General features: G+C 32.8%; 1 pseudogene across 1 annotated transcript; it reads left to right on the top strand.

Moving 5' to 3' along the window:
* Positions 1 to 605: 605 nt before the first annotated feature.
* On the top strand, positions 606 to 3,574 carry LOC306661056 (vomeronasal type-2 receptor 26-like; annotated as a pseudogene). Its single transcript has 2 exons — positions 606 to 639; positions 2,618 to 3,574. The product of its transcript is annotated as a vomeronasal type-2 receptor 26-like (transcript).
* The last annotated feature ends 5,903 nt before the right edge of the window (positions 3,575 to 9,477 follow it).

The following is a 9,477-nucleotide window of genomic DNA, read 5'->3' as shown; positions in this document are numbered from 1 at the left end:
TTCAGGATATTTATTACGGATCTGCTAGTTTTCAAAAGAAGGAAAGTAAAATAGAGACTGATCCAACTAAAACAGAGATTGACTCAGATGAAACTCTGCAAACCTTGTGGGGACTTTGGCTGCATATATGGCATTAGAATTGTCTGGCGATGGGCCAACATGTTTGGACTGTGAGATCCCCCAAAATAATTTGTCATTCCATGTGGGCTGTTCCAGTGAGAGTAACTCTCAGCAAGATTACTCTGTGGTTCAGGTAAACCCTAAAGTGCTAACAGGCTGTAGACAGCATGCTTAGTAGGTGGATAGCAAGGTTTCTCTTGAAGAATATTCTGGATGTCAAATTTCCATGTCCACTACATGGATTTTGGATATTTGAGAATCCTAGTGAATCACATGCTATTGAACCTGAGCCAACTGAAAAAAAAAAAAAAAAAAAAAAAAAAGCATGCAGAATTAAGATAGAACATTTGCTCTAATACCAATAAAGCCAAGTCAATTAATTTGTTTGCTATGTGACCATATGTGTTTTTTAATTTATGTAGTAATTGGGCTGATATACACCCACCAAAAGCAAGATCCTTTGAACAAAATGAGTACTGGAGGACATGACAAAAATTCATTTTCAATATTTTGAAAAAGGTAAAAAATTGGCATAAATTCCCATAGCTCCATAGATTAAGGAACAGTTGTATAATGCAGAAGTTATTGCCATTTTGCCTTCATCATACTGTGAACTACCTGGATACATAGTCAGATTGGCTATCCAGTAGTGACATGGATAGAAGTGCTATAAGACAGATTGCAGAATTGTGGTTATTTTTACATAAGAAACATTGGAAAAAAATGAATGAGACAATTCATTACTAGGAAAGTGAGTATAATAGTAGAAGTCCAGTTCAATAATTTTGATGTACCAAGGTTAATAGAGGGCTTTCAATGGTTTGTTTATATGTATGAGAATTTAGGTTTCTTTGATCAAAAATATGGAAACTCAAAGTTCTCTCTCATTCCTGATGTTAATAGATCAAGGAAATCAGAATTTCCATGTAAGAATCCCTCTGATCCTTACTTCTGTAGGAAAACTCATTTCTGGTTCCAGGTTCTTCTCCAAAATCAATTACATTCATCAGTTGTTTTCTTATAACCTTGTTGCCTTGAGAAATATTTCTAGCATTTCAAAACAAATGAAATTTAGTGCCTTAACTCAAAGAGCTCACAATATTTAAGCATTTTGGCACTAGATTTCCTTCCTCCACTTTCTTAATACCTGATTTGGCAGAATCAAATAATGGAGAATTAAGTAGTCACATTAAATTACAAATCCCATTGCTAGTAAGGGTTTTTAGAACTTTGTTCTTGATTCCATTTTTTTAATTCAGCTTTTCCTGGGATAGCCCATTGATTTCTAGATTTCAACCACCTTCTGCAGACTGATGATTTTTCAAATTTTCAGCTTAGCTTTCATTGCTGATGTTCACTTAGACATAAACATCTCAGTCTGGAAATGCAGCAAATATCAAAATTGCACAACCTCATTTTCCTCTGAGATAATGTGCATCTTTCTCTTTCATATCCTACTTTTTCTCATCATTGACTCATCAGTGAACTACTACCACATCCATTTGTAAAGAGAGCTACATTACCTAAAGATAAGTAATATGTGACCCTTTATCCTTCATCCTCCATTTTGTATTGTTTTGTTGACTCTTATGCAATGGCTAAAATAATTTATCTACTTCTGAAAAACAGAGCTAAATATATTCCCTTCTTGCAAACCTTGTGATCTAAATTATTGAAATGTAGCTAAAATGGTCTTATGAAAAATATAAATATGACATGTTTCTAATTTAAATTCAATAGGGTCTCTTTATATATCTTTTAAAATGCATTCAGACTTGTTTTATGGCCTATAGAACTTTCCTTAACTGCATATCCTTTTTAACATGCTAATTAGAACTTAGTCTAGCATTTGATAGGTTAATGAATCTAGTTCTCCTTGACCCTTTTCTTGAGGTCATTATTTGTTCTTTATCTTTAAAGCTCCAGTGCCTACATGCTCATTTATATATAAAAGAATATATAAGAAAGTAAGAGGAAGAATGAGTGGAGTTGATGGCCAATACTACTAAGTTTTGATAAAGATCATAAAGAATTCACTGTTCCTAAAATCCAGGTTTCTAGATTGACTCTCTAGTAGTGATATGGAAAATGGTGATACAGGACAGATTGCAGACTGGGAAAAATCTCAACAGCATCAAAATGTTCCATATTTTTTCACTATTTCAGTAAAAGTTTTGTGGGATATAAACCCAGCAAAAATATATATGTTTTTCTAATTTTAAAATAGGTCATACCCAAGTGTCCTTCATACTGAATGAAGTGAATTCGTAATAGATAAAACTTTTACTGTATTTGTCATGAAATTTCTTCCAAGTGTTTAACATTACTGATCTTTGCATTTGAAGCAATTATGTGAAAAAAATTGCTAAATATTTTTCTAAAAGTAAAAGAAAGCTTGAATAACAATACTATATATATATACATATATATATATGTATATATATATATGAGTAAAATAACTGAAAGAACATAATAAACCCAGGTGTATTGCTTTCAGATACGGACCAATGTGTCAAGTGTCCTGAAGACCAGTATCCAAATGAGGAGAGAAACCAGTGTCTCCCCCAAAATGATGATGTTTTTGTCCTATGAAGACCCTCTAGAAGCTGTTTTGGTCTCCATGGCCCTTAGTTTGTCTGTCCTCACTATTCTCATTTTAGGATTATTTATCCAATATTGAGACACACCCATCATCAGAGCAAATAACGGAAATCTGTTACCTCCTCTGTGTTTCCTTAATACTCTGCTTCTTTTGCTCCTTGATGTTTATTGGTCAGCTTAGCCCAGTCACCTGTATCCTGAGACAAACGTTCTTTGGAGTTGTATTTTCTGTAGTTGTTTCTTCAATTTCGACAAAGACTTTCATTGTGGTTGTGACTTTCAAAGCTGTCACACCAGGGAGCAAATTTCAAATGTGGATGGTGACCCCATTCTCTAATGCCATAGTCGTCACTGGCTCCCTCATTCAAGTGTGCATCTGCACAGTCTGGCTGGGAACTTCTCCCCTTTCCTTGACATGGACACACAGTCAGAGTTTGGACAAATCACCCTTCAGTGTAATGAGGGATCCATGACTGCCTCCTACTGTGTACCGGGTTACTTGGGCTTTCTGGCGCTTCTGACCTTGATGATTGGACTTTGATGATTGCTTTACTGGGCAGGAGACTTCCAGTCAGTTTCATTGAGGCAAAACTGATCACATTCAGCATGCTGGACTTCTGTAGTGTGTGGATTTGCTTCATACCCTCTTCCCTGAGCACCAAGGGCAAAACCATGGTGGCTTTGGAAACTTTTTCAATCTTAGCTTCCAGTTACGACTTATTGCATTGTATATTTCTTTCCAAGTGCTATGTGATCCTACATAGAGCATGTAACAAATCAATGAAATAATACTTGAACAAGTTTCTTCCACAAGTCAAAATAGATTAATATTCAAGTGAAATGATTGATATGAAATGAACTCTAAAATGTAAAAAAAAAAAAAATTGTACATTGTGGCATGAAATGAATGTATTTCAGTTTAAAAATAACAACAGCTCTTTAATCAAGTGTCCTTGTCACATTGAAGGAATCCAGTTACTGTGAACATATCTCTGGTTTCAGATACACAAATCTTTAAATTCAGCACCCTGATGACTGATTGCAATGTTCACTGTCTCTGCTAAACATCTCCTTGAATCACAGTTTTCTCATCTTTAAAGAACATCTAGCAGATCCAAAAAAAGATTAGGATGAGAATTGAATATGATCGTTTATGTAAAAACCTCATGGATGCTGATTGTGCTTACTTTGTTTATTTTACCCTAGCTGTCTCCTTCTTACTTACAATAAAAATTAGGTTTTAAGGAATTATAAGTTCTTGTGGTAAAAAGCTAGTGTCCTCTGCTTCTCCATTATTATCTTTTGCATAAAAACAAAGCAATGTGCAATTCAAGTTTTGGACCATTTAAACAGTGTTTTGTACTCTTTCATATAATTAAGTTAGTCCTTGAGAGAAATAGAAGTAGCATCTCTGGGAAATGAGAGTGCTTTATCACTGATGACCTCTAATACTTTAGGGGAAAAACCTGACATACTGAGAAACAGGAATTGTCCTTTCTGGGAGAATGTTGTTTTTTAAAATAGAACATTTGGATATTTTCTCCTTTACCTCCTTTATTTTGTCCTTTATTTTTATTGGCCATTATAGTTGTGCATTATGATGGAATTTGTTGTTACATATTTGAATATGCACACGGTATAACAATATAATTTAGCCAATAAGAATTTTATTACATAAACAGCCTTGTCTGATAACCTTTCTTAAGAAAACCAGTACAGTTGAAGTGCCCTGTTTACCTTTTCCCAAGCACACTCTGTTCACTATGGTTCTCTGAAGAGATTTATTCTAAACTTTGTGTTAATAATTTTCTTGCTCTGTTTTTAAAATAGTTTCCCATCCCCAAATAGTACAGTGATGAATTTTGCCTATTCATCAATTGCCTATAAAATATTAGACTCCATGTATTCTTCTATGATTTGCTCTATTTTCTACTTCTTTTTTAAGTTCTTATACATGTAGTTATGTATAATTTATCTGTATTTTGTTCTTTTTATTGCTACATATTATATCTCATGATGTAAGAGTATATCAATAAGTATTTAATTCTCCTTCTTATAGTTCTTTGGACTCTTTTCATTATTTTTCATTGCAAACAATATTTTTTCTTTCTTGTACAAATCTCCTGATGCATATGTGCACAAATTCTCCAGAAGTTCAACTTCTAGACAATTTTCTATTTCAAAGGATATTCCTTTGTCGTGAAATATTGAATCTTTTTCTGAACCACATTTGTAATAATCTGAACTTTCAATACTGTAGAAAACTTTTCATCATGCCACATGTTTACCAACACTTTGCCACTGTTACTTTGAGATTACAAAATGATATTTCATTTTGTTTTAAATAACAACATGGTTAATAATGAGATTGCCATATTTTTCTTCTCTCTCTTTTTGAAATTCTATAATTTTTCAATGATATTGAATGTGGATTTCTCTTTTTGTCCTGTTTAGGATTTTCTTGTCTTCATAAATATGTAAATTAAATTATCCTGATCAGAAAATTTCTCTTACATACTTTCTTCAACATTTTTGACTTCTCAGTCTCTATCTCCTATACATTGGGATGTAATAATAGAAACTATTATATATTAGGGTGTAATAATAGAGAGTATTATCCTATCCTCAATGTATCTTAAGTTCCATTGAGTATTTTTTATTGGAAGGTATACATTTCATTTATTGATTATTTCCATAAATGACTTCAGTATTCAAATCCCTTGACAAAATTCCAAACCCATTCCTTTTCCAACATTCAGATAAATACAAACTTTCTGTCCTTTGGTCATCATCTAACTGAATTGAGAAACACTAGGATATTCATACTAAAGTCAAGAATGAAGCAAGAATGCTCATTATTTCCATTCTTATTTAATGCTGTATTAGAAGTAGAGACCAATGTAATTTTTTAAAAAAGAAAATACTTAGAAGCATAACAATTGGAAAAGAAGACACAGAACTACTACTATTAACATATCAAATAATATATCTGGAAAATTCAAATGTATCAATGATAAAACTCATACAAAAAAAAGTTTTTGAAGAAAGTAGAATAGAAAATCAAAGTCCAAAATCCATGTGCATATACACAGTAGCCAGTTAGAAGATAAAATGGAAGAGATGAATGAATAAAGAAAAAATGTATATACACATACACACACACACACACATATATATATATATATATATATACATAGATGGAATATTACTCAGCTTTAAAGAAGAATGAAATTATGGCATTTGTTGGTAAATTGATGGAGTTGGAGAATATCATGCTAAGTGAAATAAGCCAAACCTAAAAATCCAAAGGCTGAATGTTTTCTCTAATATGTGGATGCTAATTCACAATGGGAGGTGGCACTAAGTAAGAATAGAGTTACTTTATGTTAGGTAGAAGGAAGTGAAGGGAGGGGAAGGGGTATGGGGGTAGGAAGGATAATATAGTGAAACAGACGTTATTACCTCATATACATATATGACTGCATAACTGATGTGATCCTACAATATGTACAATCAGAAAAATTAGAAATTATATTCCATTTATGTATGATCTATCAAAATGCATAAATGCATTCTACTGTCATGTACAACTAATTAGAACAAATTTAAAAAATTAAAAATAAAAATGGGTCGGTGAAATTAAAAAAAAAGAAGATAAAATGGAAGAAAAAAATTCCATTACAGAAAACAACAAATAAGATGCAATTTCTAGGAATAAGCATGTTAAGATGTGTGAACAAGCAATAAGAGAAAAGGCTGAGTGGACTCTTTTTAACAGAAAGGTATTTCTTATTTGTGAATGTCAATTCTTTTCAAGTTAACAGAGAAATTTAACAGAATACAAACACACATTTGACAAGCTTTTATTCCTTGGGAAAAAATTGACTCTAGCATTCATATTCCAGAAAACACAATGCAATGTATATATACACCCTGAAAGAAAACATGACATGAATAGAGGATAGTTCTTCCAGATATTACAAAGTCTCTGTATTCAAAACATTATGGAGAAAGCAAATGTTGCATGATCTCACACGTAAATTCTCAAAGTATTGAACTCAGAGTAGAACAGTGATTATCAGAAGCCGGGGTGGGGTTGAAAATGGGTAGATGTTTTTCAAAAAGTATGAACTTGCAGTTATTAGATGAAAAAGTTTTAGAGACTTAATATACAACATACTTAATATATAGTTGAAATTTTCTGAGTGTAGATCTTAATTCTCACCATACACACACACAAAAATATACCTGTATAATAATTAATTGGCCTGATCAAGGTAATCACTTCATAATGTACAAGTTCATTGAAACATTACATTGTTCACCCTGAATATATGGAATATTTGTCAATTATACCTCAAAAAACCTGAGAAAATACTGTGGTATTGCAAAAATAATATACAGACCAATGGAATAAAGAGAAATTCAGAAATGAATATAAGTACATAAAATTATAAAAGTGCCACCTCAAACTGGAATTTTAAATAAATGAAACTGGAACAATTAACTCTTTCTGTTAGAAAAATGGTGAAATTGGTCCCTATATCAGTCAAATATGCCTCAAATGGGTAAGAAATTTAAATATCAATAATAAAATCATAAAAGTACAAGAAGAAAATACACGTGAACTTTTATATAAGCCTAGTCTGAAATCTCAAAACTAACTACAACTACTACATGTTACATAATATACATGAGAACACCATGAGCTTTGACAAAAGACAAATGAGGAAATAGAACAAAACTATTTGCAATAATTTACCATAAACTAATAATATAAAAGCTCTTTAAGAATAAAGATGGAAATGGAAAACTTAGTCGCTAGATGGTGCCACATACACATCATTTCTCACTAATGTGTATAAGAGGCTCTCAGGGAAATGACAAATTTCAGGTCTGAGAGAGGGACAGTACAAGTGAGCCTGGTCCAACTTTTGCTTCTGTGCCAGGAAGCAAGTCATTGTTCAAAGAGAATTATCAAAGGGAACCGAGGTGTAGGGAAGTTGTACTGACCCGAGTTGGGGAAATTTAAGCATAAAGCCAATAAAAAAAATTTACAAAATATTAAATGAATTAAAACAGAATCCATGAGTTCATAATGTTACTCAAAGTACAGTGGAGGGAAGAGAGGACTAGGGAGTTCTTCAGGGAAGAATCCCACTTAATAAATATGCAAGGAAAGGCAGAATTAGAAAATCATGATTCATATAAATTTCCAATTTAATAATTATTTCAGGCAAGAATCATCCATGGATCTTGAAATCAATGAAAGAAAAAGTCTATGGAGAAATTACTTCCCTGACTATATTGAGAACTGTGAGATTATAAGCAAAGGAAATAACAAGTGGTTATGTCAAGTCAGAGTAAGCAGGATGCAAATAATAACAAAGAGGTCATAGTGAAGGAGTAGAATGAGAAGAGAGGAGATTATGACCTGGTTAGATGATGCAGAGTTTTGAAGTCATTATAAGCACCGACTTTCTGTTACACTGAATTCTGTTACATCGAAATTGGGAGGTAATATCCAGGGATTTGGACGAAAGAATGATATAATCTAATGTTTTGAGACAGGATCTTACTGTGTTGCCCAGGTTGCTCTCATTCAAATTCTTGGACTAAAGTGATCCTCCTGCCTCAAACTCTGGAGTAGCTGTGACTACGGTGTGTACCATCATGCAGCTCCAATTTGTCTTGAAAAATGTTACTCTCTGATTAAACTGGAAGAGTTCAAGGATAAAAGAAACTTGTCAAAGAAAATCATTAGAAGATCATGTGTTATATCAATTTACAATAGGCTTTATTAGATCCAAAGCATAAAGAATCTAAACATTAGTGTTATGTAAACATAACTACAAATATAGTATGATGATTAATTTTTTGTGTCAGCTTGACTGTGTCATGGTGAACTCAGCTGGGTGTGTCTATGAAGGTGTGTTTTTGGATTAGATTAGCATTTGAATCAATGGATTTATTAAATGTAAATGGGTTTTCCTTACCCAATGTGGAGAACTTCATCCAATCAGCAAAGAGCCTGAATTGAATAAGAAGTGGAGGAAAAGTGAAAAATTTTCTGTGTATGCCCAATCTTTATTATGTTTTCTGTCCCTGGAAGTTATTGTTCACTTCAAATATTTCAAGTATAACAGAAAAAACATGTTAATTTATTGCTAGATTAATTTACATTTCCCTCTTTATTATTGAGAAGAATATATTTCCAAGTATTAATGAGACATTTGCATTTCCATAGATTTTTTTTTTTTTTTTTTTTTTACTAATTCCAAGAACTTTCCATATAAATCGTTTTGTCTGTTTGTTTTTTGCACCGGGAATTGAACCCAGAGGCGCTCAACCTCTGAGCCACATCCCCAGACCTTTGTTACATTTTATTTTAGGTTTTCCTAAATCATTTAGGGCCTTGCTAAATAGCTGAGGCTGACTTTGAAATTGCCATCATCTCCCTGCCTCCAGAGCTGTGAGGATTACAGGCATGTGCCACTGTTCCCAGATTTATAGTAGGTTTTATTAGATCCATATTATTTTAATTTTCAGAAAAGGTACATTGTTTTCTTTTACAATAGTTTTCTCTTCAAACTCTTTCCTCCCATTTGAACAGAAGGGGGGATCAAGACTTCATATCTCTATTTCCATATTCTTATTTGGACTGTGCATGAATTAAAGGAGGTCTCTTTTTCATAAGGTCACCCAGACCACAAGTGTGAGATAGCTCCACTCTCCCGTTCACTTTTTGTGTTGCAT

The sequence above is a fragment of the Sciurus vulgaris genome (genome assembly GCF_902686455.1).
Source record: "Sciurus vulgaris genome assembly, chromosome: 5".
Lineage (NCBI taxonomy): Eukaryota > Metazoa > Chordata > Mammalia > Rodentia > Sciuridae > Sciurus > Sciurus vulgaris.
This window is presented reverse-complemented; position numbering and strand designations above follow the sequence as displayed.